We start from the raw sequence: 6980 nt of genomic DNA on the forward strand, positions 1-6980 counted from the left end.
TCACGCTCAATGAAGGACAGGTACTGACCACTGCGAGCACATGTATAATCAACTTATTCCACAAAATACTAATAAACTGTAATATCAGACTTTATTCAGGTGTCGTTATAGTTACTGTGGTAATTATTTTTTTACAATACTTTATTAAGTTGAATCATTTATTAATGATATTTATCTGTATTTTAAGATTATAAATATAAGTTGATTACATTGGATTAATTAATTAAATTTGTGTTGTGAATGTATTTGGATTTTGTAATTACAAATAAATAAAAAAAATTAAAAAGAAATTTTACAGACAGAAAAAACAAACAATTAAAGAATTATAATGAAAATAAAATATGATCTGAAATAAATGTATTAATAAATACATTCAGTGGTTGTTCGAAACGACTCTTTAAACCGACACAGATTTTTTAATTTATTTTGCATAAAATGACGAAAAAAGTACAATATTGTTAATGTTATACTTCAGTTTTGATTCTTATTTTGTAAATTTCTGAATCATTGACGGTGTTTAAACATTAAATTAAATTACTCATCACTAATGTAATGAGATGTAAATTAAATTAAATTGAATTAAATTAAATTAAATTAAATTAAATTAAATTAAATTAAATTAAATTAAATTAAATTGCACTACATTAGTGATCATATACAAATGTAATAATTAATAAAATGCAATAAAATAGACTAATTTAATTTAATTTAATTTAATTTAATTTAATTTAATTCAATTTAATTTAATTTACATCTCATTACATTAGTGATCATATACAAATGTAAAAGTTAATAAAACGAAATAAAATAGACTAATTTAATTTAATTTAATTTAATTTAATTTAATTTACATCGCATTACATTAGTGATCATATACAAATGTAATAGTTAATAAAACGAAATAAAATAGACTCATTTAATTTAATTTAATTTAATTTAATTTAATTCAATTCAATTTAATTTAATTTAATTTACATCGCATTACATTAGTGATCATATACAAATGTAAAAGTTAATAAAACGAAATAAAATAGACTCATTTAATTTAATTTAATTTAATTCAATTTAATTTAATTTACATCGCATTATATTAGTGATCATATACAAATGTAAAAGTTAATAAAACGAAATAAAATAGACTAATTTAATTTAATTTAATTTAATTTAATTTAATTTAATTCTATTTAATTTACATCGCATTACATTAGTGATCATATACAAATGTAAAAGTTAATAAAACGAAATAAAATAGACTCATTTAATTTAATTTAATTTAATTCAATTTAATTTAATTTACATCTCATTACATTAGTGATCATATACAAATGTAAAAGTTAATAAAACGAAATAAAATAGACTAATTTAATTTAATTTAATTTAATTTAATTCTATTTAATTTACATCGCATTACATTAGTGATCATATACAAATGTAAAAGTTAATAAAACGAAATAAAATAGACTCATTTAATTTAATTTAATTTAATTTAATTTAATTTACATCGCATTACATTAGTGATCATATACAAATGTAAAAGTTAATAAAACGAAATAAAATAGACTCATTTAATTTAATTTAATTTAATTTAATTTAATTTAATTTAATTTAATTTAATTTAATTTAATTTAATTTAATTCAATTTAATTTAATTTAATTTACATCGCATTACATTAGTGATCATACACAAATGTAAAAGTTAATAAAACGAAATAAAATAGACTAATTTAATTTAATTTAATTTAATTTAATTTAATTTAATTTAATTTAATTTAATTTAATTTAATTTAATTCAATTCAATTTAATTTAATTTAATTTACATCGCATTACATTAGTGATCATATACAAATGTAATAGTTAATAAAACGAAATAAAATAGACTCATTTAATTTAATTTAATTTAATTTAATTTAATTTAATTCAATTTAATTTAATTTAATTTACATCGCATTACATTAGTGATCATATACAGATGTAATAGTTAATAAAACGAAATAAAATAGACTAATTTAATTTAATTTAATTTAATTTAATTTAATTTAATTTAATTTAATTTAATTCAATTCAATTTAATTTAATTTAATTTACATCGCATTACATTAGTGATCATATACAAATGTAATAGTTAATAAAACGAAATAAAATAGACTAATTTAATTTAATTTAATTTTATTTTATTTAATTTTATTTTATTTTATTTAATTTAATTTAATTTACATCGCATTACATTAGTGATCATATACAAATGTAATAGTTAATAAAACGAAATAAAATAGACTAATTTAATTTAATTCAATTTAATTTAATTTAATTTAATTTAATTTAATTTAATTTAATTTACATCGCATTACATTAGTGATCATATACAAATGTAATAGTTAATAAAACGAACTAAAATAGACTAATTTAATTTAATTTAATTTAATTTAATTTAATTTAATTTAATTTAATTCAATTTAATTCAATTTAATTCAATTTAATTCAATTTAATTCAATTTAATTTAATTTACATCGCATTACATTAGTGATCATATACAAATGTAATAGTTAATAAAACGAAATAAAATAGACTAATTTAATTTAATTTAATTTAATTTAATTTAATTTAATTTAATTTAATTTAATTTAATTTAGATTAGCGATTGTTTACAAAACAAACAAAATCATGACAAACATGTTCAATTGTGAAGTTGTAAATATAAATGTAACATCTCATGAAAAAGTAAAGATACAAAGATAAGTCGGAGGTGGATCTGGTGACCGTGAGCAGGTCATGTGATCCACGCAGACATAAGAGTTTCACCTTCTGGATTAAGAGGCTCATAGTAAACAGAGCTGCTCGTCGGGGGTTAATGGGGGGTTTGCTGCTCAAGAGCACAATCTGCTGCTCGCTGACCTCCGCGGGGTTAATGATGTAATCGGGTTTGAGGATCTGGTCCAGTCTGTCTCTGCTGAACCTGGAGGTCGTGCTGTAAGTGTCTTCAGAGTTTCATCTACTGCACGTCTTGAAGTAATACCTCGTAACGATGGTGACTCTCGAGGCTCCGAAGCACGTGACGATCAAACCTTCGCCACTGAACCTCTTTAATTAAGATAATGGCTCTAAACCCGCAGGAGTGAATGGATCGGATCCCAGCCAACATGCTGAGGGGATCAGACTGTGAGGGGGTCCGGAGCGACCGTTACATTATGACCGCCAGAGTAGCTGCTCTGTTTACACTCGACTTTAACTTTAACGTTGAGTCTTTAGCATGAGATGCTAACGTCGTCTTGAAGTCGCATTTAAACATATAGAGGTTTGAAATATTTGTGTGAGATACAAATATTTATCTGGTTTATTATGAAACAAATACAAGACAGATCTTCAACTTATCTGTGGATCCAGATGGTTATTCTAAACATCACATATATGTGTAGTATTGTCCAGTACTTGACTCTGGTGTTGTGATAGTGTAGTAACAAGTATATATGTGTAGTATTGTCCAGTACTTGACTCTGGTGTTGTGATAGTGTAGTAACAAGTATATATGTGTAGTATTGTCCAGTACTTGACTCTGGTGTTGTGATAGTGTAGTAACAAGTATATATGTGTAGTATTGTCCAGTACTTGACTCTGGTGTTGTGATAGTGTAGTAACAAGTATATATGTGTAGTATTGTCCAGTACTTGACTCTGGTGTTGTGATAGTGTAGTAACAAGTATATATGTGTAGTATTGTCCAGTACTTGACTCTGGTGTTGTGATATTGTAGTAACAAGTATATATGTGTATTATTGTCCAGTACTTGACTCTGGTGTTGTGATAGTGTAGTAACAAGTATATATGTGTAGTATTGTCCAGTACTTGACTCTGGTGTTGTGATAGTGTAGTAACAAGTATATATGTGTAGTATTGTCCAGTACTTGACTCTGGTGTTGTGATAGTGTAGTAACAAGTATATATGTGTAGTATTGTCCAGTACTTGACTCTGGTGTTGTGATATTGTAGTAACAAGTATATATGTGTATTATTGTCCAGTACTTGACTCTGGTGTTGTGATAGTGTAGTAACAAGTATATATGTGTAGTATTGTCCAGTACTTGACTCTGGTGTTGTGATAGTGTAGTAACAAGTATATATGTGTAGTATTGTCCAGTACTTGACTCTGGTGTTGTGATAGTGTAGTAACAAGTATATATGTGTGGTATTGTCCAGTACTTGACTCTGGTGTTGTGATAGTGTAGTAACAAGTATATATGTGTAGTATTGTCCAGTACTTGACTCTGGTGTTGTGATAGTGTAGTAACAAGTATATATGTGTAGTATTGTCCAGTACTTGACTCTGGTGTTGTGATAGTGTAGTAACAAGTATATATGTGTAGTATTGTCCAGTACTTGACTCTGGTGTTGTGATAGTGTAGTAACAAGTATATATGTGTAGTATTGTCCAGTACTTGACTCTGGTGTTGTGATAGTGTAGTAACAAGTATATATGTGTAGTATTGTCCAGTACTTGACTCTGGTGTTGTGATAGTGTAGTAACAAGTATATATGTGTAGTATTGTCCAGTACTTGACTCTGGTGTTGTGATAGTGTAGTAACAAGTATATATGTGTAGTATTGTCCAGTACTTGACTCTGGTGTTGTGATAGTGTAGTAACAAGTATATATGTGTAGTATTGTCCAGTACTTGACTCTGGTGTTGTGATAGTGTAGTAACAAGTATATATGTGTAGTATTGTCCAGTACTTGACTCTGGTGTTGTGATATTGTAGTAACAAGTATATATGTGTATTATTGTCCAGTACTTGACTCTGGTGTTGTGATAGTGTAGTAACAAGTATATATGTGTAGTATTGTCCAGTACTTGACTCTGGTGTTGTGATAGTGTAGTAACAAGTATATATGTGTAGTATTGTCCAGTACTTGACTCTGGTGTTGTGATAGTGTAGTAACAAGTATATATATGTGTAGTATTGTCCAGTACTTGACTCTGGTGTTGTAGTATTTACAGACCACATGACTCTTGACAAAGTCGTAACTTCTTTCATTTGTTTTCAAACCAAAATATGTCCAAACATCAGCTTTAAAAGCTGCTGGACTCACTGTATCCTCTCGTCCTCAGTAATCATTCTTACTTTAGCCGCAGAGGATGTAACAACTGCTGCCCTCTAGAGGCCGGAGTTTGATTGCAACACAAAAATCTTCCGACCTTCACGACTCTGAAGAGTTTAAGTCTCAGAGACAAATCTTCTGGACTCTAAGAGGTTTAAGAACAGACGCTGTGAGACTCTCCCTGATCTGCTCCTGCTGAGAGTCACTTCCTGGATCCTCGTCCAGACCAGGAGACAGACCGCCGACCTTTGACCTCAGGAGGCCCAGACACTTATTATATTATATCAACACTTATGATATTATATCAACACTTATGATATTATATCAACACTTATGATATTATATTATATCAACACTTATTATATTATATTATATCAACAATTATTATATTATATTATGTCAACACTTATTATATTATATTATATCAACACTTATTATATTATATTATATCAACACTTATTATATTATATCAACACTTATTAGATTATATTATATATACACTTGTTATATTATATTATATCAACACTTATGATATTATATTATATCAACACTTATGATATTATATTATATCAACACTTATTATATTATATTATATCAACAATTATTATATTATATTATGTCAACACTTATGATATTATATTATATCAACACTTATTATATTATATTATATCAACATTTATGATATTATATTATATCAACACTTATTATATTATATTATATCAACACTTATTATATTATATCAACACTTATTAGATTATATTATATATACACTTGTTATATTATATTATATCAACACTTATTAGATTATATTATATATACACTTATTATATTATATTATATCAACACTTATTAGATTATATTATATATACACTTATTATATTATATTATATCAACACTTATTAGATTATATTATATATACACTTGTTATATTATATTATATCAACACTTATTAGATTTTATTATATATACACTTATTATATTATATTATATCAACACTTATTATATTATATCAACACTTATTAGATTAGATTATATATACACTTGTTATATTATATTATATCAACACTTATTAGATTTTATTATATATACACTTATTATATTATATTATATCAACACTTATTATATTATATCAACATTTATTATATTATACTGTGAACCTTGAAGTAAGGTTGAAGGTTTTATTAATTATTCTTTATTTTAAAAAAGGAGAGGAAGAGAGGAATAAACGAAGAGAGGAATAAACGAGGAGAGGAATAAACGAGGAGAGGAATAAACGAGGAGAGGAATAAACGAAGAGAGGAATAATCGAGGAGAGGAATAAACGAAGAGAGGAATAAACGAAGAGAGGAATAAACGAGGAGAGGAATAAACAAAGAGAGGAATAAACGAAGAGAGGAATAAACAAGGAGAGGAATAAATGAAGAGAGGAATAAATGAAGAGAGGAATAAACAAAGAGAGGAATAAACAAAGAGAGGAATAAACAAGGAGAGGAATAAACGAAGAGAGGAATAAACGAAGAGAGGAATAATCGAGGAGAGGAATAAACGAAGAGAGGAATAAACGAAGAGAGGAATAAACGAGGAGAGGAATAAATGAAGAGAGGAATAAACGAGGAGAGGAATAAACGAAGAGAGGAATAAACGAAGAGAGGAATAAACGAGGAGAGGAATAAACGAAGAGAGGAATAAACGAGGAGAGGAATAAACGAAGAGAGGAATAAACGAAGAGAGGAATAAACGAGGAGAGGAATAAACGAAGAGAGGAATAAACGAGGAGAGGAATAAACGAAGAGAGGAATAAACGAAGAGAGGAATAAACGAGGAGAGGAATAAACGAGGAGAGGAATAAACGAAGAGAGGAATAAACGAGGAGAGGAATAAACGAAGA

General features: G+C 26.7%; 1 protein-coding gene across 1 annotated transcript in view; it reads right to left on the reverse strand.

Annotated features, from left to right (window-relative positions):
- LOC148065726 (actin-binding LIM protein 3-like) overlaps positions 1-6980 on the reverse strand; it is a 41374-nt gene that overhangs the window by 24062 nt on the left and 10332 nt on the right. The gene's annotated exons all lie outside the window — the stretch shown is intronic.

This window comes from Callionymus lyra, chromosome 14, assembly GCF_982586985.1.
Source record: "Callionymus lyra chromosome 14, fCalLyr1.hap1.1, whole genome shotgun sequence".
Taxonomy (NCBI): Eukaryota; Metazoa; Chordata; class Actinopteri; order Syngnathiformes; family Callionymidae; genus Callionymus; species Callionymus lyra.